Here is a 24,676-nt window from a genome sequence, read left to right as displayed (position 1 = left end):
CACTTTGACGCTTCGGAGACATTTACACTCCTAAAAAAAAACTCAATCATAAAATGTCAATTATAGTCACTTTCCATGGCTTTTCACTGAAATTGTGAAGGTAACACTGTGAGGCTGATTACACCCAGTGATTACTGCCTGCTGCGTTTTAGCAACAGCTCTGCATTATTATCCAAGATAAGTTGTTTTTCTAATTTTTGTTATTTCCTCTACTGCAATTTACTCCTTTCAGTTCCAGAGGACAGACTCAAACTTGGTGGCACACACCCTCCTGGGCACCCACTATTCCACAGCACCTTAGCTCAAGTCACCTTCTGCGTATCACTGGGATTCGATGGGAAGTACCAGTTACTAAGGGTTGGAAAACTGAGGCTTCCCTCCAGCTGAAGCTTCCCATGAAGTGTAGAAGGAGTGCTGCACTGTCAGAGGCAGCCTTTTCAGTGAGAATGTTTAAACTAAAGCCTTACCTCATGTTTAAGATCCTTAGGTTCTATTTGAAAAAAGACAGTTAAATTCTCTCTAGAGACTTGTCATTCAAACAACATTGTTAAAAACAAGTGAGACTGACTGCTGTGATTCTTACATTACATTACAATACTTCAAAAACAGTTCATTGGTCTTAAAATTGTGAATGGGACACCCTGAGATCAGGCTTGGTGCTGTAGAAATGTCAGCAGTTTTTTTTAATGCATGAACTGAAACTGTGACAAAGGGCAGATCAGCATGGTCCCTGGACAAGGATGACAAGCAAGATCATGAATGTTAAGACTTGAGTCTGTGGCACAGTGGTAGTGTCCCTATCTGTGGGCCAGAAGATTGAGGTGCAAGTCCCACTTGCCCTGGGTCCAAACAGGCTTGACTACCTTTTGTTTAATATATTAATTGTGGCCTTCATATAAATCAAACCTACTTTCTGTTTACCAACCCTGTCAGTGTGGTTGGCGAATTTCCATAAAGGTGCAAAAGAGACAGTTGGTCGAACTTGCATTCATAAACAATTAGTCATCAGACTAAATTATACCAGGTCACATCACTGGCATTTACCAGAGGGTTAGACAAGCATTCTGTACCCTTAATGATTACTCTTATCCTGAAGCCACATCATCGGTGTTTAAAGTCACAGCTCACGATTTTTTGAAATCTGGATGCCTGGATTTTGTCCCAGTATCTTCACAATTCAATCCCATGGCCAGACTAAAAAGGCTCTCGGCTCATTGATCACTTCCTTGATTTGTCAGTCAGAAAGAGTATCTCCACGTATTAAGGCACTTCTGTATAATTAAGTAGTGATAAAGTCCCACCATCATCCCAGAGTACCACAGAGCCACTCTCCAAGGAGAGAGACATGACTGGTCGGGGTTTAATCTGAGGGTCACCATGGCTGAGGCGAGGTGGGATCGTCATAATGGCCTCAGTCGATATGGGAATTGAACCCAAAGACAGCAATCTGCATCATAAACCAGCCCGCTCAACACACTGAGGACCAGTAAAAGATGTTATTACCTCACTTATCCTGAGTTGCACATAACCCCAAAATCTCACAGGTGGGGATATTACACACGCCTCCAGGTGAAGGGTACACCACTGATAGGGATATGACATACACCTGCAAGGGGAAGGGTATAGCACTGGTGGGGATAGTACACACACCTGCAGGTGAAGGGCATAACTGTGGTGGGGATATTACACATACCTGCAGGTGAATGGTTTAGCACTGGTAGGGATATGACTCACGACTGCAGGTGAAATGTATAGCATTGGGTGTGATACTGCACAAGCCTGCAGGTGAAGCTCATAGAACTGATGGAGATATAACACTCACTTGCAGGTGAATGGTATAGCACTGGTGGGGATATGACACACGCCTGCAGGTGAAGGGTGTGGCACTGGTTAGATATGACACACACCTGCAGGTGAAGGGTATAGCACTGGTTGGGATATTACACACACCTGCAGGTGAAGGTGTAGCACTGGTGGGGATATTACACACGCCTGCAGGTGAAGGTGTAGCACTGGTGGGGATATTACACACGCCTGCAGGTGAAGAGTATAGCACTGGTGGGAATATTACACACGCCTGCACGTGAACGGTATAGCACTGGTGGGGATATTACACACACCTGCAGGTGAAGCTTATATCATTTCTAGGAATATTACACACACCTGCTGGCGCACGGTACAGCACTGATGGGGATATCACACACACCAGCAGGTGAATGGTATAGCATCTGTGGGAATAACACACACTTGCACGTGAAGGGTATTGCAATGGTGGGTGTATTACACATGCCTGCAGGTGTAGGGTACAGCACTGGTAGGGATATTACAGACACCTGCAGGAGAAAGATGTAGCACTGATACGGATATTAAACACTACTGCAGGCGAGAGGTATAGCACTGGTGGTGATATTACACACGACTGCAGGTGAAGGGTACAGCACTGGTGGGGATAAGACACACACCTGCAGGTGAACGGTATAGCACTGATAGGGATATTACACAAGCCTGCAGGTATAGGGTATAGCACTGGTGGTGATTTAACACACAACTGCAGATGAAGGGTATAGCAAAGGTAGGTATATTACACACACCTGCTGGCGTACGGTATAGCACTGGTGGGGATATTACACACACCTGCCTGTGAAAGGTATAGCACTGGTGGGGATATTACACACGCCTGCCTGTGAATGGTATAGCACTGGTGGGGATATTACACACGCCTGCCTGTGAATGGTATAGCACTGGTGGGGATATTACACATGCCAGCAGGTGAATGGTAAAGCACCGGTGGGGGATAACACACACTTGCAGGTGAAGGGTATTGCAATGGTGGGGGTATTACATATGCCTGCAGGTGAACAGTATAGCACTGGTATGAGTATAACACATGCCTGCAGGTGAAGGGTATAGCACTGGTCGGGATATTACACACGCCTGCAGGTGAATGGTAAAGCACCGGTAGGGATAACACACACTTGCAGGTGAAGGGGATAAGCACAGGAGGGGATATTACACACGCCTGCAGGTGAATGGTATGGCACTGGCGGGGGTATTACACATGCCTGCAGGTGAAGGGTTTAGCAGTGGTGGGGATATTACACACACCTACAGGTGAAGGGTATAGCACTGGTGAGTATATTTCACACACCGGCAGGTGAAGGGTACAGCACTGGTTGCGGTATTAAACACGCATGCATGTGAACGGTGTAGCATTGGTAGGGATATTACACAGAACTGCAGGTGAATGGTATAGCACTGGTGGGGATATTTCACACACCTGCAGGTGAATGGTTTAGCACTCGTGGGAATATTATGCACACCTGCATGTGAAGGGTATAGCACTGGTGGACATATTACACATGCCTGCATGTGAAGTGTATAGCACTGGTGGGAATACTACGCACAGCTGCAGGTGAAGGGTATTGCATTGGTGGGGATATTACTCACGTCTAGGAGAAAGTGAGGACTGCAGATGCTGGAGATCAGAGGTGAAAATGTGTTGCTGGACTTTACTGCATCCGCTGCACCCGATGTGGCCTCCTCTATATTGGGGAGACAGGCTGCCTCCTTGCGGAACGTTTCAGAGAACACCTCTGGGACACCCGGACCAACCAACCCAACCACCCCGTGGATCAACACTTCAACTCCCCCTCCCACTCCACCAAGGACATGCAGGCCCTTGGACCCCTCCATCGCCAGACCATAGCAACATGACGGTTGGAGGAAGAGCGCCTCATCTTCCACCTAGGAACCCTCCAACCACAAGGGATGAACTCAGATTTCTCCAGTATCCTCATTTCCCCTCCCCCCACCTTGTCTCAGTCAAATCCTTCGAACTCTGCACCGCTTTCCTAACCTGCAATCTTCTTCCTTACCTCTCTGTCCCCATCACGGCCTATCACCCTCACCTTGACCTCCTTCCACCTATCGTATTTCCAAAGCCCCTACCCAAGTCCCTCCTCCTTACCTTTTATCTTAGCCTGCTGGACACACTTTCCTCATTCCTGAAGAAGGGCTTATGCCCAAAACGTCGACTCTCCTGCTCCTTGGATGCTGCCTGACCTGCATATTACACACGCCTGCAGGTGAAGGGTATACCTCTGGTGGGGATATTACACACCCCAGCAGGTGAAGTGCATACCACCGGTGGGGATATTACACACGCCTGCTGATGAAGTGTATAGCACTGGTGGCGATATTACATACGCCTGCAAGTGTAGTGTATTGCATTGGTGGGGATATTACTCACACCTGCTGGTGAATGATATAGCACTGGTGGGGATATTACACACACCTGCAGGTGAATGGTATAGCACTGGCTGGGGTATTAAACACGTCTGCAGGTGAATGGTGTAGCACTGGCAGGGGTATTACACAGAATTGCAGGTGAAGGGTATAGCACTGGTGGACATATTACGTGCACCTGCAGGGGAAGGGTATCGCACTGGTGGGGATATTACACACACATGCAGGTGAACAGGGTAGCACTGGTGGGGATATTACACACACCTGCTAGTGAAGGTTATAGCACTGGTGGGAAATTATACCAGCCTACAGGTGAAGGGTATAGAACAGGTAGGGATATTACACACGCCTGCAGGAGAAGGGTATAGCATTGGTGGTGATATTGCACACACCTGCAGGTGAACAGTATGGCACTGGTAGAGATATTAGACATGCCTGCAGGTAAAGGGTATAGCACTGGTGGGAATATTACGCACATGACTGCAGGTGAAGGGTATAGCACTGGTGAGGATATTACACACACCTGCTGGTGCATGGTATTGCACTGATGGGGATATTACACATGCCTGCAGGTTGATGGTATAGCGCTGGTGGGAATATTATGTGCACTTGCAGGTGAATAGTTTAGCACTGGTGGACATATTACACACACCTGCATGTGAAGTGTATAGCACTGGTGGGAATATTACGCACAGCTGCAGGTGAGGAGTATTGCATTGGTGGGGATATTACACACGTCTAGGAGAAAGTGAGGACGGCAGATGCTGGAGATCAGAGCTGAAAATGTGTTGCTGGAATTTACTGCATCCGCTGCACCCGATGTGGCCTCCTCGATATTGGGGAGATAGGCTGCCTCCTTGCGGAACGTTTCAGAGAACACCTCTGGGACACCCGGACCAACCAACCCAACCACACACCGTGGCTCAACACTTCAACTCCCCCTCCCACTCCACCAAGGACATGCAGGCCCTTGGACCCCTCCATCGCCAGACCATAGCAACACGACGGATGGAGGAAGAGCGCCTCATCTTCCACCTAGGAACCCTCCAACCACAAGGGATGAACTCAGATTTCTCCAGTATCCTCATTTCCCCCCCCCCCCACCTTGTCTCAGTCAAATCCCTCGAACTCTGCACCGCTTTCCTAACCTGCAATCTTCTTCCTGACCTCTCCGCCCCCACCACAGCCTATCATCCTCACCTTGACCTCCTTCCACCTATTGCATTTCCAAAGCCCCTCACCCAAGTCCCTCCTCCTTACCTTTTATCTTAGCCTGCTGGACACACTTTCCTCATTCCTGAAGAAGGGCTCATGCCCGAAACGTCAACTCTCCTGCTCCTCAGATGCTGCCTGACCTGCATATTACACACGTCTGCAGGTGAAGGGTATACCTCTGGTGGGGATATTACACACGCCAGCAGGTGAAGTGCATACCACCGGTGGGGATATTACACACGCCTGCTGATGAATGATATAGCACTGCCGGGAAAATTACACACACCTGCAGGTGAAGTGTATAGCACTGGTGAGGATATTTCACACACCTGCAGGTGAAGATATAGCATTGGTGAGGATATTACACACGCCTGCAAGTGTAGGGTATTGCACTGGTGGGAAATTATGCATAACTGCAGGTGAAGTGTAATGCAATGTTGGGGATATTACACTTGCCCGCAGGTGAAGGGCATAGCACTGGTGAGGATATTTCACATACCAATAGGTGAATGGTATATCACTGTTGGGGATACTACACACGCCTGCAGGTGAAGGGTATTACAATGATGGTGATAATACACCCAGCTGCAGGTGAAGGGTATAGCACTGATGGGGATAATACACACGCCTGCAGGTGAAATGTATAGCAATGGTGGGGATATTACACACGCCTGCAGGTGAATGGCTGAGCATTGGTGGGAATATTACGTGCACCTGCAGGTGAAGGTTATAGCACTGGTGGGGATATTACACATGCCTGCAGGTAAAGGGTATACCATTGGTGGGGATATTACACACGCCTGCAGGTGAATGGTATAGCACTGCTGGGGATATAACACATGTCCGCAGGTGTAGGGTATAGAACTGGTGGTGATTTTACACATGACAGCAGGTGAAGGGTATAGCAATGTTGTGGATATTACACACACCTGCTGGTAAACGGTATAGCACTGGTCGGGATATTACACACGCCTGCAGGTGAAGTGTACAGTAGTGGTGGTGATATTAGACTCACCTGCAGGTGGAGGATATAGCACTGGTGGGGATATTACACACGCTCGAAGGTGAAGCGTTTGGCACTTGTGGGGATATTACACACGCCTGCAGGTGAAGGGTACAGCACTGGTGGGGATATACACACGCCTGCAGGTGAAGGGTTGCAGCATTGGTGGGGATATTACATACGCCTGCAGGTGTAGGGTATAGCACTGGTGGGGATATAACACACGCCTGCAGGTGAATGGTATACCACTGGTGGGGATATCACACATGCATGTAGGTGAAGCTTAAACCATTGGTGGGGATATTACACATGCCTGCTGATGAACGGTATAGCATTGGTAGGTATATTACACACACTTGCAGCTGAAACGTATAGCACTGAGGGGGGTATTACACACACCTGCAGGTGAAGGATATAGCAATGGTGGTGATATTGCACATGCCTGCAGGTGAAACTTACAGCACTGGTGGGGATATTACACTGGCCTGCCGATGCAGGGTATAGCACTGGTGGAGACATTACGCACTCCTGTAGGTGAAGGGCATAGCACTGGTGGGGATATTACACACACCTGAAGGTGAAGGTATAGGATTGGTGGGGATATGACACACACCTGCAGGTGAAGGGTATAGCACAGGTGGGAATATTACGCACACCTTCTGCTGAAGGGTCTAGCACTGGTGGGGATGTTGTGGTTCTGTTCGCCGAGCTGGGAGTTTGTGTTGCAAACGTTTCGTCCCCTTTCTAGGTGACATCCTCAGTGTTTGGGAGCCTCCTGTGAAGCACTTCTGTGATGTTTCCTTCGGCATTTATAGTGGTTTGTCTCTGCCACTTCCGGTTGTCAGTTCTTGCTGTCCGTTGCAGTGGTCAGTATATTGGGTCCGGGTCGATGTGCTTGTTGATAGAATCTGTGGATGAGTGCCATGCCTCTAGGAATTCCCTGGCTGTTCTCTGTTTGGCTTGCCCTATAATCGTAGCGTTGTCCCAGTCGAATTCATGTTGCTTCTCATCTGCGTGTGTGGCTACTAAGGATAGCTGGTCGTGTCGTTTCGTGGCTAGTTGGTGTTCATGGACGTGGATCGTTAGCTGTCTTCCTGTTTGTCCTATGTAGTGTTTTGTGCAGTCCTTGCATGGGATTTTGTACACTACGTTGGTTTTGCTCATGCTGGGTATCGGGTCCTTTGTCCTGGTGAGTTGCTGTCTGAGAGTGGCTGTTGGTTTGTGTGCTGTTATGAGTCCTAGTGGTCGCAGCAGTCTGGCTGTCAGTTTGGAAATGCTCTTGATGTATGGTAGTGTGGCTAGTCCTTTGGGTTGCGGCATGTCCTCGTTTCATTGTCTTTCCCTTAGGCATCTGTTGATGAAATTGCGCGGGTATCCGTTTTTGGTGAATACATTGTATAGGTGTTCTTCTTCCTCTTTTTGCAGTTCTGGTGTGCTGCAGTGTGTTGTGGCCCTTTTGAATAGTGTCCTGATGCAACTTCTTTTGTGTGTGTTGGGGTGATTGCTTTCATAGTTCAGGACTCGGTCTGTGTGTGTGGCTTTCCTGTATACCTTTGTGATGAATTCTCCGTTCGGTGTTCTCTGTACCATCACGTCTAGGATCGTTTAGCACTGGGAGGGATATTACACACACCTGCAGGTGTAGGGTATAGCACAGGTGGTGCTTTTACACACGACTGCAGGTGAAGGGTATAGCAATGTTGTGGATATTACACACATCTGCTGGTGAACGGTATAGAACTAGTGGGGCTATTGCACACGCCTGCATGTGAAGGATATAGCACTGGTGGGGATATGATACACGCCTGCAGGTTAAGGGTGTAGCACTGGTGGGGATATTACACATGCCCGCAGGGGAAGCCTATAGCACTGGTGGGGATATTACACACACCTGCAGATGAAGGGGAGAGCACTGGTGGGAATATTACGCGCACCTGCAGGTGAACGGTATAGCAATGGTAGGGATATTACACACGCCTGCAGGTGAAGGGTACACCACTGGTGGGGACATTACACAACAATTGCAAGTGAACGGTAGTGCACTGGTGGCAATATTACGCACACCTGTAGGTAAAGGGTATTGCAGTGGCGTGAATATTACACATGCCTGCAGGTGAAGGGTATAGCACTGGTGGGGATATAACACACACTTGCAGGTGAAGGGTATTGCAATGGTGGGGGTATGACATATGCCTGCAGTTGAATGGTGTAGCACTGGTAGGGATATTACACACAACTGCAGGTGAAAGGTATAGCCATGGTGGGGATATTACACATACCTGCAGGTAAAGGGTATAGCTCTAGTGGGATATTACACATGCCTGCAGATGAAGACTACAGCACTGGTGGGGACATTACACATGCCTGCAAGTGAACGGTAGTGCACTGGTGGCAATATTACGCACACCTGCAGGTGAAGGGTATAGCACTGTTGGGGATATGATACACGCCTGCAAGTGAAGGGTATAGCACCGTTGGGAATATTACGCGCACCTGCAGGTTAAGGGGATAACACTGGTAGGTATATTGCACACGCCTGCAGGTGAAGGTCATAGCACTGGTGGGGATATTACACACGCTTGCAGGTGGAGTGGAAACCATCGGTGGGGATATTACACACGCCTGCAGATGAACAGTATAGCACTGGTGGGGATATTACACACACCTGCAGGTGTACGGTACAGCACTGGTGGGGATATGCATGTGTAATATCTCCACCAGTGCTGTACCCTTCCACTGCAGGCGTGTGTAATATCCCAACTACTGCTATACCCTTCACCTGCAGGTGTGTGTAATATCCCCACTACTGCTATATCCCTTACCTGCGGGCATGTGTTATATCCCCATCAGTGCTGTACCCTTCACCTGCAGGCGTGTATAATATCCACACCAGTGCTATATCCTTCGCCTGCAGGTGTGTGGAATATCCCCACCAGTGCTATCCCCTTCACCAGCAGGTGTGCGTAATATTCCCACCAGTGCAATACCCTACACTTGTAGGTGTGTGAAATATCCCCACCAGTGCTATACCCTTCACCTGCAGGCATGAAAAATATCCCCACCAATCCGATACCTTCGCCTGCAGGTGTGTGTAATATCCCCACGAGTGCTATAAGTTTCACATGCAGGCATGTGCAATATCACCACAAATGCTATACACTTCACCTACATGTGTAATATCCCCACCAGTGTTGGGGATATTACACACGTCTGCAGATGAACCGTGTAGCACTGGTGGGGATATTACACACGCCTGCAGGGGAACTGTATAGCATGGGTGGAGACATTACACACACGTGCAGGTGCAGTGTATATCACTAGTGGGGATATTACACGTGCCTGCAAGTGAAGGGTATAGCACTGTGGGGAATATTACGTGCACCTGCAGGTGAAGGGTATAACACTGGTGGGGATATTACACATACCTGCTGGTGATCTGTATAGCATGGGTGGGGAAATTAGACATACTTGCAGATGCAGTGTACATCACTAGTGGGGATATTACACACGCCTGTCTCACCAATATAGAGGAGGCCACATCGGGTGCAGCGGATGCAATAGATGATGTGTGTGGAGGTACAGCCCTCCCCTCCCCTATCAGCGTTCCGCAAGGACCACTCCCTTCGTGACTCCCTCGTCAGATCCACACCCCCCACCAACCCAACCTCCACCCCCGGCACCTTCCCCTGCAACCGCAGGAAATGTAAAACTTGCGCCCACACCTCCACACTCACTTCCCTCCAAGGCCCCAAGGGATCCTTCCATATCCGCCACAAGTTCACCTGTACCTCCACACACATCATCTATTGCATCCGCTGCACCCGATGTGGCCTCCTCTATATTGGTGAGACAGGCCGCTTACTTGCGGAACGCTTCAGGGAACACCTCCGGGCCGCCCGAACCAACCAACCCAATCACCCCGTGGCTCAACACTTTAACTCTCCCTCCCACTCCACCGAGGACATGCAGGTCCTTGGACTCCTCCACCGGCAGAACACAACAACACGACGGCTGGAGGAGGAGCGCCTCATCTTCCGCCTGGGAACCCTCCAACCACAAGGGATGAATTCAGATTTCTCCAGTTTCCTCATTTCCCCTCCCCCCACCTTGTCTCAGTCGGTTCCCTCAACTCAGCACCGCCCTCCTAACCTGCAATCCTCTTCCTGACCTCTCCGCCCCCACCCCACTCCGGCCTATCACCCTCACCTTGACCTCCTTCCACCTATCCCACCTCCATCGCCCCTCCCCCTAGTCCCTCCTCCCTACCTTTTATCTTAGCCTGCTTGGTTCTCTCTCTTATTCCTGATGAAGGGCTTATGCTCGAAACGTCGAATTCTCTATTCCTGAGATGCTGCCTGGCCTGCTGTGCTTTGACCAGCAACACATTTGCAGATATTACACACGCCAGCAGTTGAAGGGTATAGCACTGGTGCGGTGTTACGCTCACCTGCAGGTGAAGGCTATAGCACTGGTGGGGATATTACACATGATTACACGAGAAGGATATAGCAGTGATGGGGATATTACACACACCTGCAGTTGAAGGGTATAGCACTGGCCGGGATATTACACAAACCTGCAGTTGAAGGGTATAGCACTGGCCGGGATATTACACAAACCTGCAGTTGAAGGGTATAGCACTGGCCGGGATATTACACAAACCTGCAGTTGAAGGGTATAGCACTCATGGGGATATTACAAATGCATGCAGGGAAAGGGTCTAGCAGTGATGGGGATATTACGCATGCCTGCAGGAGAAGGGAATAGCACTGGGGGAATATTACGTGCACCTGCAAGTGAAGGGTACAGCACTAGTGGGAATATTACGTGCACCGACAGGTGAAGGATATAGCACTGGTGGGGATATTAGACACGCCTGCAGGTGAAGGGTATAGCAGGGGTGGGGATATTACACACGCCTGAAAGTGAAGGGTAATATTACGCGCAGCTCAGCTGAAGGGTATAGCAGTGGTGGGGATATTACTCAAGCCAGCAGTTGAAGGGTATAGCACTGGTGCGGTGTTACGCTCACCTGCAGGTGAAGGCTATAGCACTGGTGGGGATATTACACATGATTACACGAGAAGGATATAGCAGTGATGGGGATATTACACATGCCTGCGGGTGAAGGGTATAGCACTGGTGGGGATATTATACACGTGTTCAGGTGAAGGGTACAGCACTGGAGGGAATATTACACACACCTGCAGGAGAAGGGTGTAGCTCTGTGGGGCTATTACACACACCTGCAGATCAACGGTATAACTCTGGTGGTGATATTACACACGCATGCAAGTGAAGGGTACAGCACTAATGGGAATATTACGCGCACCGACAGGTGAAGGATATAGCACTGGTGGGGATATTAGACACGCCTGCAGGTGAAGGGTATCGCACTGATGGGGATATAACACATGCCTGCAGGTGAACGGAATAGCACTGGTGGGGATATAACACACGCCTACAGCTGAAGAGTATAGCACTAGTGGGAATATTACGCACACCTGCAGGGGAAGGGTATACCACTGGTGTGGATATTACACATGCCTGCAGTTGAAGAGTATAGCACTGGTGGGGATGTTATGCACACCTGCAGGTGAAGGCTATAGCACTGGTGGGGATATTACACACACCAGCAGGTGAACGGAATAGCACTGGTGGGGATATGACACACGCCAACAGCTGAAGGGTACAGCACTAGTGGCAATATTACGCGCATCGACAGGTGAAGGATATAGCACTGGTGGAAACATTACACACGCCTGCAAGTGAAGGGTATAGCACTGGTGGTATACCAGTGGTTCGGGGCGGCACGGTGGCACAGTGGTTAGCACTGCTGCCTCACAGCGCCTGTAGACCCGGGTTCAATTCCCGACTCAGGCGACTGACTGTGTGGAGTTTGCACGTTCTCCCCGTGTCTGCGTGGGTTTCCTCCGGGTGCTCCGGTTTCCTCCACAGTCACAAAGATGTGCGGGTCAGGTGAATTGGCCATGCTAAATTGCCCATAGTGTTAGGTAAGGGGTAAATGTAGGGGTATGGGTGGGTTGCGCTTCGGCGGGTCGGTGTGGACTTGTTGGGCCGAAGGGCCTGTTTCCACACTGTAAGTCTAATCTAATTATTTATTTTTATGGGCGGCATGGTGGCACAGTGGTTAGCACTGCTGCCTCACAGCGCCAGAGACCCGGGTTCAATTCCCACCTCAGGCGACAGACTGTGTGGAGTTTGCACGTTCTCCCCGTGTCTGCGTGGGTTTCCTCCGGGTGCTCCGGTTTCCTCCCACAGTCCAAAGATGTGCGGGTCAGGTGAATTGGCCATGCTAAAATTGCCCGCAGTGTTAGGTAAGGGGTAAATGTAGGGGTATGTCTGGGTTGCGCTTCGGCGGGTCGGTGTGGACTTGTTGGGCTGAAGGGCCTGTTTCCACACTGTCAGTAATCTAGTCTAATTACACACATGTGCTGGTGAAGGGTAGAGCACTGGAGGGCTATGACACATGTCTGGAGGTGAAGGGGATAGCACGGGTGGGGATATTACACACGCCTGCAGGTAAAGGGTATCGAACTTGGATGGGATGGCATTATTGTCCATGCAGTCTCCTTCTTGTCTCCATTGATAGTTTAATAGTTTGGGATGTATACTTTCCAACTGTGGAGGTAAAGACTGGCACTTTATACAAAATCTTAGCCATTGTGGCACAGAAGGCAAGCAGTTGGTCCACAGTGCCCATGTGATTTCTATAAACCCACTGTATACCCATTAGCTCTACAAGTTTGTTTTCCTCAAGTCCCCTTTGCAATTCATTGACCGCCTCTTGTGCCATCCTTGCAAGCATCGATTTCCACGTTATCAAACTTTCTGGTCTTACTCACATTCCCCCCCCCGCATCTCTTGCCCAAAACCTTAAATGTCTGTGCCCCAGTACTGCTATCATCAACATTTCATTGTTCACCTCATTTATACATGCCATCTATTTTAAATCAACTGACCAGAGATGATACGACAAATCTCTGGAGCAGGTGGGGCTTGAACCTAGTCCTCCAGACTCAAAGGTCGTGACAGTATCTCCGCACCACAGGATCAGCTGTAAACCCATTAAAATCATGCACATCTCCAACAAATCTGTCAGATGCCTGTAGTAATCAATTAAGCTGTAGTTTTCTGGATTTAACAACGTTGCAGACCGTTCTGTACACTGACCTCTTTTCCATTCTACCACCTAACAAGTAAGCTACTTCCATTTTGCATTTTGCTCATTAAGAGTTAATTATTAGAATTGCACTTGGAGGGGCCAATGGTAGAGGAGACCACACCAAGTCAGGGAAACTGCTTCAAGAGGAGCAGCACTAAGACCCATAAATGAATGTATAAATAAAAACATGGCACGTAATCTTGCATTTTTGGGAAGTATAGTCAAGGGGCAGAATTTGGATGTGAAATGGAAAGGGGTTAAGAAGTAACTTGGAGGACTCCAGAGATGCAGGTGCGAGAACTAAAAAAAGCAAACCTTTTAGGACTACAATTTGAATTAAGTGGAAACAGATAAGGGCAGTTCTGCTCATTTGGACAGTGCAGGAGACATTGGACATAGATGGTATTGTGAACTGTAGGCATGTCAAGAAAGACAAGGAGAGAGAACTTATCGCAGTCACAGTCATAAAGCCTGCAATTTGTGACTTTGACAAGAGCCATTTCAGAAGTGGAGCAGATCTGGAAACATGATTGGAAGTGTCATTAGCCTGATAGTACACCTCACTAACTAACCTCAGTCGATTCACTTTACCCAGAAAACTGCAGATGACCGTGAAGGATTCTGCATTTCAGTTAGCGTGGTTCAACCCTCATTAGAATATAGCATATTGAATAAACAAACTGCAAAAGGATTTGAGGTTCATTCAAAAGACTCAACGCTGTCTCTGCATTTCAGATGAAAGTGGGTTTCATATAAAAGGCATAAATTATGAAGTGAAATTTTATTACTGCAAAACTACATGTGGGCAAGTAAACTGGTATTCCTGATAGGGGGCCATTATATTAAGGTTTCGGTCCTTTAACTAACAATGCTGCAGTTTTTCTCATCATTAGGGGCTTGCAAAATTAACACTGTCTGTCACATTGTAGGAATATGGCTTCATATATATACAAATATGTACATTCTGTTCACAGCCAGTTTAAAGATCGAGTGGGATTAATACCAATTTCTTGGGTAAATTCCCAAGCTACTGACTAAAGATTAGAAGCATACAATTAGTAGCAAAAAGATAAGGTGTGCACCTGCTGACATTCGAGGATCAAGGAGTATTTATTCTGAGAAAAACAGTCACTGCATGAGTAACAGAGCCAATCATAGAATCCCTACAGCGCAGACAGAGTCATTTGGCCCAATTTGTCTGCACCGACCCTCCGAAGAACATCCTACCTAAACAGGCCCCTACCTTATTCCTACAACCCTGCATTTACCAGGCTAATCCATATAGATACCATGATTCTACGGACAATTTAGCACGGCCAATCCACCTAACCTGCACGTCTATTGCCTGCAGGCAATTCAACTTCCAGCATGTTGCAATGAAACATTTGCAAAGAAGTGTTACTTTCAAATTACATACCGCACAAAAACACAAGGTCACACTGCAGTGGAGGGAGGTCAGTACAGGGATATAATTGTAAACTTGTAAGGCCGGGGTTGGGTTGACAAATGGGCCTAGTTTTGGAAGTATCAGGGAGGGCGAAAGAGAGAAGATGGTGAATGGGGAAAAGGAAGTGAGAGAAGGCTTGAGTGTTGACAGTAAACAAAGAAATAATTGTCTTGCAGTGGGCAAGGAAGAGATAAGGAGAAAGTGAGGACTGCAGCTGCTGGAGAGTCAGAGTCGAAAAGGGTGGCACTGGAAAAGCACAGCAGGTCAGGCAGCACCTGAGGAGGAGAGTCGACATTTCGGGTATAAGCTCTTCATCACAATTGGGGGAGGGAGGGAACTGACTGATAAATAGGGTGGGGGTGGAGTTGGGACTGGGGGCAAGGTAGCTGGGAAGGTAGCTGGTTAGCTGGGAGGGAATTGTGATAGGTCAGTGGGGAGGACAGAGCACATAGGTGGGAAGGAAGATGGGCAGGTAGAACAGGTCAAGAGGGCGGTGCCAAGTTGGAGGGTTGGATCTGGGATGAGATGGGATTGGGGAAATTTGGAAACTAGTGAAGTCGATGTCGATATTGCATGCATGCAAATGCGCGGAGTAAAGTGAACAAAATTGGAGATCTGAAAAGGGAAATTCCTCTCGGGGTGTTATGACATTGACAGAAATGTGGTTCAAGCCAAAACAGGACTGGATATTTAACACCCCAGGTTATAAGGCTTTTAGGAGAAACAGAGTAGGTAAAAGGAGAGGAGGTGTAGCAGTCTTGGTCAAAGAAAGTAGCATCCCCCTTGAATGGAATTCTGTTCCTGAATTAGAATCTATATGGATGAAGCGAGAAACAAGAAGGGAGCAATGGCCTTGTTGGGTAACTATTATAGACCTCCAAATGCAGGGGAGGAAGAAGACGACAACATTTTTAGGCAGATTATGGGAATCTGCAGGACAAGTAGGGTATCTGTACCTTGGCTAGAATGGGATAAAGGCAGAGTGTGGGGCAAGATAGGGGAGAAGTCCCTGCAACGTGTTCAGAAGGACTTTCTGGAACAGTACATTTTCAGTCCTACTAGGGAAAGGGCTGTGCTGGACCTGGTCCTAGGAAATGAGGTAGGCCAAGTGCTTCATCTCAGAGGAAGCTCCAAGACGGTAGCAGAGTAGGATGCTCCAGCCGGAACTCCTCTGCTCTGCCCGTTCATTTTCTTTTCTCTTTTTGTTTCAAATGTCGAACCTTAACCTTCCTCAGAAGGGAATGGAGAAGGCGACTCCTGGACCAGAGGCTGTCGCAGGCGAGTCCCAGACCAGGCCAGTGCAGGAGGTGAATCCCAGACCAGTAGTCGGTGCCAGGAGGGGGTCGGGTCCTTTGCGGACTGGAGGCTGGGCCTGGAGTTTTGAATCCCGGCCTGGTCTGGAGATGTGGCCTAGTGTGGTCTGAAGGCTAGGTGCTGGCATGGACTTGAATGGAAAGGACCATAACTCAAGTACCTTTTTTTCCCTTTTTTATTTTTATGCTGGACTTTTACTTATTATTCTTTCAACTTTGTACCAAATATTAAGTACCTGCACCCGGGTACCAGGCAACATCCTGGTGAACCTCCTCTGCCCCCTCTCCAAAGCACCCGCATCCTTTTGATAATGTGGTGCCCAGAACTGTATGCAGTATTGCAAGCATGGCCAAACCATAGTCCTACACAACTGCAACATGACCTGTACTCAGTCCTCTGTCCAATGAAGGAAAGCATGCTGTTTGCCTTCTTGGCCAGTCTATCAAACTGCGTTGCCACCTTCAGGAAACAATGGGCCTTAACACCCAGATCTCACTGTATGTCAATTTTCCTCGGGGCTTTTCCATTTACCATATAATTCGCTCTTGAATTGGACCTTCCAAAATACATCATCTCACATTTGCCCAGATTGAACTCCATCTGTCATTTCTCTGCCCAACTCTCCAATCTATCTATATTCTGTTGTATTCTGTGACAATCCCCTTCACTATTTGCAACTCCACCTACCTTAGTGTCATCTGTAAACTTGCTAATCAGACCACCTATACCTGCCTCCAGATCATTGACATATATCACAAACAACAGTGGTCCAAGCACTGATCTCCATGGAACACCACTGGTCACAGTTCTCCATTTTGAGAAACTCCCTTCCACAACTAGTCTCTGTCTCCTGCTGTCCGGCCAGTTCTCTATCCATCTATCTGATACACCCTAGACCCCATGCAACTTCACTTTCTCCATCAGCCTACCATGGGGAACCTTATCAAATGCCTTATTGAAGTCCATGTATATGACATCTACAGCTGTTCCCTCAATCAACTTAGTCACTTCCTCAAAGAATTCTATTAAGTTGGTAAGACATGACCTTTCCTGCACAAAACCATGCTGCCTATCACTGATAAGCCCATTTTCTTCCAAATGCAAATAGATCCTATCCCTCAGTATCTTCTCCAGCAGCTTCCCTACCACTGACATGAGGCTCACAGGTCTAAAATTACCTGGATTATCCCTGCTACCTTTCTCAAACAAGGGGAAAACATTAGCCATTCTCCAGACGTCACCAAGCCCAGATTGCTCAAAGAGAATTAAGGGAGCAAATTGCAGTGCCACTGACAGAAGTTTCCAGGTTTCTCCGAACACAGAAGTGGCCCCGGGAAGCTGGAGGATTACAAATGTGACACTATTGTGTAAGAACAGGACAAAAGAATAACCCAGAAGACTACAGACCTGGCTCGATATGGTATGGCCAACTGACAGCCAGCTAGCTGCTTGCCAATTTCCCATCAACAAACTAGACCATAAGACTGGAGAGCTGAGGTACGCTACTGAGCCCATCAAACCTGCTCTGCCATTCAATGAGGTCATGGCTGATCAGACCACCTCCAGCTCTAATTTTCTGCCTTTTTCCCATAAACCTTGATTCCCTTACTGATTACAAATGCGCCTACCTCAGTCTTGAATATACTTAACAACCCAGCTTCCATCAGGTGAGGCCACAGAGGGAGCACCCAGTTTGCTGGGTGAGATGAGATTTGGGTGGCTATAAAGGGGAGGCCTAAGTGGCAAGTGGCTATAAAGGGAAGCCTGCTAACTGGGAGCCAGGGAAATTTGAAATCAAAGATAAGGAATTCCTTGCAAATTCATGTGCTTATTTAATGCAGTGTGCGCCAATTATTGAAAAAGATCTTCCATTGCTAATGTAAGACTGTTGTGCGGATTTAAATACTGTAGTGTTAGGAGAGTTTAAACTTTTCTGTGTGTTGTGGCCTTAAGTTTAATGTACAGTTGAAAATTGATGACATTAATGAATATTTCTAATTCTACTTCCGAGAGTCCACATATCCCCTGCATCCACAAAACTACACAAGGTAATGGTAATGCGTGATGGCATCACGCCTAACCAAGGAGTTGGACAGAAATGAAAATGTTGCTGCTGAAAATCAAAAAGAAATCTCAAGAAGAATCCAAAACAAAATTTTTGACCCTTGATTGGACAGACTAAAAACATCATCATTGATTGCCATTTCAAAATCCACTCCCTGGCCATCAGTTCAATGGTTCTCCCTAGCACCAGCCTGTAGCCAGGGTAAATAGTTTGCAACCTTCAAGGAATGTTTCCCTGAAAGGAGCATTGAACACGTATTCACAAAGATGGCTCACTTCCACCACTGCAACTTCACCCAACTTTGCCTGAGCCCATATGTTGCTGACATCCTCATCCATCCAATCTTGACAATTCCAATACTCTCGCACTGCAGGGCTGCCACCCTGTAAGCTAAACTTAAGTTCAGCCAAAATTCTACTGCCCACATCTTAAATCACACCTTGTCCTGTTTACCTAACATCCCTCTGCTCGCTGACCTACAATGGCTACTGGTGCAACAACCACACTTAAATTTTTAAAGTCTTAGCCTTGCTTTCAAATCCCTCCATGGCCTTGCCCCTTCCGTATCTTTGTTATCTCCCCCATCCCATAACCCCTTGAGATCTCTGCATTCCTCTAATGCTATCAACTTGAGTACCTCTGATCTTAACTGCTCCAATTTAGTGGTTGCGACTTCAATCATCTCAGCCCTAAACTGTGAAACTCTTCCTAAATCTCCCCATTTCTCGACCCACCTCTCCTGAAAACCTTGCTTTTTGATAAAGGTTTTGATCATTTGTCCCATTACCTCTTTCTGTGGCTCAGTGTCAGAGACAAAGAGCTCTACACCACAGAAAAAGACCCTTCAGCCCATCGCAGCCACACTCATCAAAAGCAACCACCTAACAGGCCCTTCGGCCCAACAAGTCCACACCGAGCCGCCGAAGCGCAACCCACCCATACCCCTACATATACCCCTTACCTAACACTACGGGCAATTTAGCATGGCCAATTCACCTGACCCGCACATCTTTGGAATGTGGGAGGAAACCGGAGCACCCAGAGGAAACCCACGCAGACACGGGGAGAACGTGCAAACTCCACACAGTCAGTCGCCTGAGGTGGGAATTAAACCCGGGTCTCTGGCGCTGTGAGGCAGCAGTGCTAACCACTGTGCCACCATGAAATATACTTTCTTAACCAGTTTGTCTATCCATCCAAATATCTTAAGGAACTGTTGAATGAGGTCCCTCTGATCCTCGGTGCTTCTCAGGCTCCCATCTTTCATCACATTCTCTTGCCTTGTTTATCCTGCCCAAGTGCATCACTCACATTTACCTGGATTGAATTCCATTTGCCACTGACCAGACCATCTGACCAGCCCATCTATGTCCTCAAAAAATCCCCATTTATTGATGCTGCTCTCGATTAATACCTCAGGATGCTATAGCTGCCACGTAAATGCAAATTGTTTTTGTTGGAACATCCTGAGACTGAGGGCGGTGAATTGTTTGCCTTCTCAATCATGAAGGAAGGTGACAACAGTCAGCCACACAACTCGTAACTCTCCTTCAGGGTAAAGAGGAGGGGTCATCAGCTCTTGTCAAACTTTGAAAGCTCAGAAACAAAGCTCTTAAGGGGTCAAGTTAGTATGAAGAAAGAGATCACAAACGCCCTTCATCCAAACCAGCAGAGTTGATTCAAGTATTAATGCACGTGAATGACATTAAGAAAAAAAGCCACGGCATTCAGAACAAATCTAGACAGTCACTACAGACCATCTTCAATAAAATTAGAGGATTCAACACAGTGGAAATGTCTGGAACACTGTTCTGGTCCTCCAGAGTTAAAAATCATACAACACCAAATTATAGTCCAACAGGTTTATTTGGAAGCACTAGCTTTCAGAGCGGTGCTCCTTCATCACCTGATGAAGGAGCAGTGCTCTGAAAGCTAGTGCTTCCAAATAAACCTGTTATACTATAACATGGTGTCGTGTGACTTTTTAACTTTGTACACCCCAGTCCAACACCGGTGACTACAAATCATGACTGGTCCTCCAGGGCATTCATGCTGAATGAAACCTCTCAAGCTTGATTTGGAGCTGCCAATTTGGCTTATTATACTCACGTTTGTAGAGGTGGGACTGTTAAGGAGTAAAGGGAATTATTCCTTTACTCAGGGTGAAGTTGCTGAATATTAAGATAAAGGCTTGTAATATATTATCACCTGGAAATTTGGATTGTCAAGTAGAGTTTGAAAAGATTTGTGGTTTCAGTTCTGTGAAGATAGCTTTTTCTTAAAAAAAAATCAGAAAGTTATTTAGAACACTGAACAAAATACACAATTTCCAAGAAAGCATATGACTTAAGAGCCCAGCAAAATAACCTATCAATTGATACAGAGATAGAAAAGAAACCTAAGGGGCAACTTTTTCATGCAGAGGATGGTAAGTGTATGGAATGAGCTGCCAGAGGAAGTAGGGGAGGTGGTACAATTGCAACATTTAAGAGGCATTTGGTTGGGTATATGAATAGGAAGGGTTTGGAGGGATATGGGCCGGCTGCTGGCAGATGGGACTAGATTGGGTTGGGATATCTGGTCGGCATGGACGGGTTGGACCGAAGGGTCTGTTTCCATGCTGTACATCTCTATGACTATGAATATGACCAGAAAAGAAGTCCTTAGTCCATGAAAACTGGAAAGATCCAGTTGAGCAGGGAATCTTAAATTTACTATACTTCACTGGGATTGAGTGACTGCAAAGCATATTGCTGGGAAAAAGTGTTAAGTTGGTTGTTGTTTAAGTTGTTGTCTTCAAGTTGTCTTATATACATTTATAGCTTTGTTTTATGTAATAAGCGTGGTTAAATGAATATTGGCAGCCTTGTGGGAATGTGCTCAGTGGCTAATCACCAAACCAAAAAAAAATAAAATTTATAATCTATTAAACCAGCTCTCTCTCAAGAGAAAACTAGCCCTTTTTTGTTATATCCAGAAGTGCAATCATGGGCTTATCTCCTACCATCATATCATTCATCACCAATAAATCATCCATGTTTCCAATTAATCAAATCATGCACAATGCATTGAGAGAGGGATGGGCACAATGTAGGTTGGAGTACATTGTCTCTCCCAACAATTTTGATTTGGCCTCTTCCTTTTTTTACTATCCTTCCATCACTTTTTTTTAAAACTGTTGCTCTACATCTGACAGACAGTGTTTGTAATTAATTTGTCTTATTGGTTAAATGAAACACTCAGTGGTGAGTCTACATAAAACAAAAGGGTCGATTTGTCCCAAGAAAGAAAGTTGGTCAGAAAAGGGAGAGAGAAGAGGCAAGAGTTTGTATTGAACTATGAAACGTGAGTAAACAGTTGTGGAAGATTCTTGCATCATGCCTCAGTAAATAGATGACTATCAGTCTATCAGAATGATAACTGCAGAATGAAGGAATTATCCACAGTTCTGTGAGCAATATTTATCCCTCAACAGCACCACTGAAGAAAGTGATCTATTCATGATTACATTGTCTTTGGGAGAACTTGCTGTGTACAAATTGGCTGCTGAATTATCTACATTACAACTGCAATGACATTTCAAAGGTATTTCATTTGCTGTTTGTAAAGCAGTTTGCGATATCTTGAAGTTAAGTAAGGTGTTACAAAAATACAAATTGCTTCTTTTTTCATGTCTCCACGCTGGAAACCCTCATCGGATTCTTAGAATGTTCTGTGGTCAAACGAGCCAATTTAGACTGCATTCGGTCATTTTGCAGCTTGTTAACAGATTTCCTGACATGACGACTTCAGCCTCAGAGGGTGGATGCTGTGGCCCACCAACAAACAAACCTTGCTGACTCGCCTTCCAGAGGCTCAGTGCCAGCTGTGACCCCTGCAATATTCTATGAATAAGAAGCAGCCCAGACCCCACAGCAGGAGACAGAACAAACAGCGGAACAATCCTCTCAAGCTTGTGCAAACGTCGGTTACATTTAAAAGAACATTGTGCAATCTTCAACTGATCAGGGAGAAATTAACAGTCAGATTGGAACCTGCCCCAGGGGAAATCCCACTGTGTTCCAGCTCCTGGTTTCCACTTGTAGCATCAACGTTTTAGCTTCCACTGGCTCTCCTTCTCTGTAGCTGTTTTGCACCATAATTAAACTCGACTCACTTAGTTCTGCCAAAACCTGCCCCAAAGTCCAGTTTTGATTTTCATGAGAAACATCAGACTCAATATGTATAAAACATTATCTTTACAGATGCAACGGTGGCAATTAAATCTTCAAGTGATTAAAGGATTTCAAATGATGCACCGAAAAGACCATCCTCTTCAGTGGGAGGGTTCGGAACAAAGGGACTCAACATTAAAACTGGGCTGTTTAGGAAGCACTGTTACACACACACACACACACACACACACGGAAATTCTCCACCATAAAGCTGTGTGTTAATTGGAAATGTTAAAACCGAGTGTGATGAGACTTTGGTGAGGCGAGAAATGGAACTATGGAACGCGAAGCATACAGATTAGCCACGAGCTAACTGAATGGTGGAATGGAATGGCTACAAAGAGTTGAACGGCTTCCTCCTGTTTCTTCTTACAATTCTTGCCCTGAGTTCTTTGGACAAAACGTTCTGCGAGACATTCGCTCCCCTCATGACTCATGCTTGGTACAGCTCTGATGTGCTGACCTGTCAGTGCTGATGATCGGCTGCTGGGCTGTGTGTGCTGGGGTAAGGTTATAGTTTCTAGATTCAGAAAATCCTCTGGCACCTCAACCCTGACCATTTGTGCTGTGGGTTTGAAGCAGTGCAACAGCAGGATATTTAACCTGGAGAGGCTGAGTGGATAGACCTAATCCTGACCTCAGCAACAGATCGTTCCATCAACATTTTTCACAGAGAGGGTGATACGTGTATGGAAGGAGCTGCCAGAGGAAGTGGTGGAGGCTGGTACAATTGCAACATTTAAAAGGCATCTGGATGGATATAGGAATGGTTTGGAGGGATATGGGCTGGGTGCTGGCAGGTGGGACTAGATTGGGTTGGGATATCTGGTTGGCATGGACGGGTTGGGGTGAAGGGTCTGTTTCCGTGCTGTACATCTCTATACCTCAATAACATTTTTTATGCTTTCTTCAGCTATTTTCCCCTCTAGATTTCTGTGGAGTCCAACATTGCACATATACTTTAAATGAGATTGTTTTATAAAGGTTCATTTTGACTTTTTTCTGGAATATCCCTCATGATTCAATCCCAAACCCTATTAGCTTCATTAACAATTGCTGCCTTTAACATCCTAACCCTAATCCTGAAATCCTTCTTCTCCCATGCACTGCAGAGCCTACATTCAACCAGAGCCCAGCATCGCTTTTCACTTATTGACATCCTATCCACCTCTCTTTTGCCACTCTCTCAACAATAGTTTGCTGCAAATTCCTTTGGCCTTCTCAAGAGGTAACTGGTTTTGCGAGGACACCAGCAAATGTTGACATCACCCTCTCTCAGATTAAAGTAATCCACGCACACCTCAGGTAGTCCTTTAACCTCTACAGCACAGCACCCCCATTGCTCCTGTTAAAGTAACTTCCAAACTGAACCCTGTAAGAGGACACTGTTAATTGTTACCGACCACATCTAAAACCACCTTTAACCTTTATGCTGTGTGTTCCACATCAATCAATGGTCATCCAGTTCCTATTCTGCTCCTTTCACAATATTTATGTTCAGGCTATTTTCTCCACATCCCAGGTGGAATAACTGTTCTTCTTCCACCTCAGGAAGGGCTGTGGAGGGCAGGGAAGAGTGAGTTGGTGTACAATCTGGAAGAAAGGTGCAGGGTGACAAGTCTGTCGCTTTCCTGAGTCTTCTTGAGTAACCCAAGGATGAAGAGCTTATGCTTGAAACGTCAACTCTCCTGCTCCTCGGATGCTGTCTGACCTGCTGTGCTTTTCCAGCCCCACACCTTTTGACTCTAACCAAAGGATGGGGAAGGCTGAGGTCAACGTTCCTGCCCAGAGGGCTTTAAATGACCAATGAGGTGGTATCCATGATACACTAGCTTTGACAGCCAGTCTTTAGGCTGGGAGTTTTAGGGGGGAGGCGGTGGTGGTGAAGAGCAAGCATCTCTTAGAATAGATCATCGAATCCCTACAGTATAGAAACAGGCTATTTGACCCAATAAGGCCACACCACCCAGACCCATTCCCCCAACCC

General features: G+C 46.9%; 1 protein-coding gene and 1 non-coding gene across 2 annotated transcripts in view; one reads left to right on the top strand and one right to left on the bottom strand.

The window, feature by feature from the left end:
• The window catches only part of LOC132817270 (receptor tyrosine-protein kinase erbB-4-like), a 956,628-nt gene that overhangs the window by 62,726 nt on the left and 869,226 nt on the right, over nt 1-24,676 (bottom strand). The gene's annotated exons all lie outside the window — the stretch shown is intronic.
• On the top strand, nt 674-775 carry LOC132817749 (U6 spliceosomal RNA). Its single transcript, XR_009644916.1, has one exon. It is a non-coding gene; the product is annotated as a U6 spliceosomal RNA (small nuclear RNA).

This window comes from Hemiscyllium ocellatum, chromosome 7 (assembly GCF_020745735.1).
Source record: "Hemiscyllium ocellatum isolate sHemOce1 chromosome 7, sHemOce1.pat.X.cur, whole genome shotgun sequence".
NCBI lineage: Eukaryota > Metazoa > Chordata > Chondrichthyes > Orectolobiformes > Hemiscylliidae > Hemiscyllium > Hemiscyllium ocellatum.
This window is presented reverse-complemented; position numbering and strand designations above follow the sequence as displayed.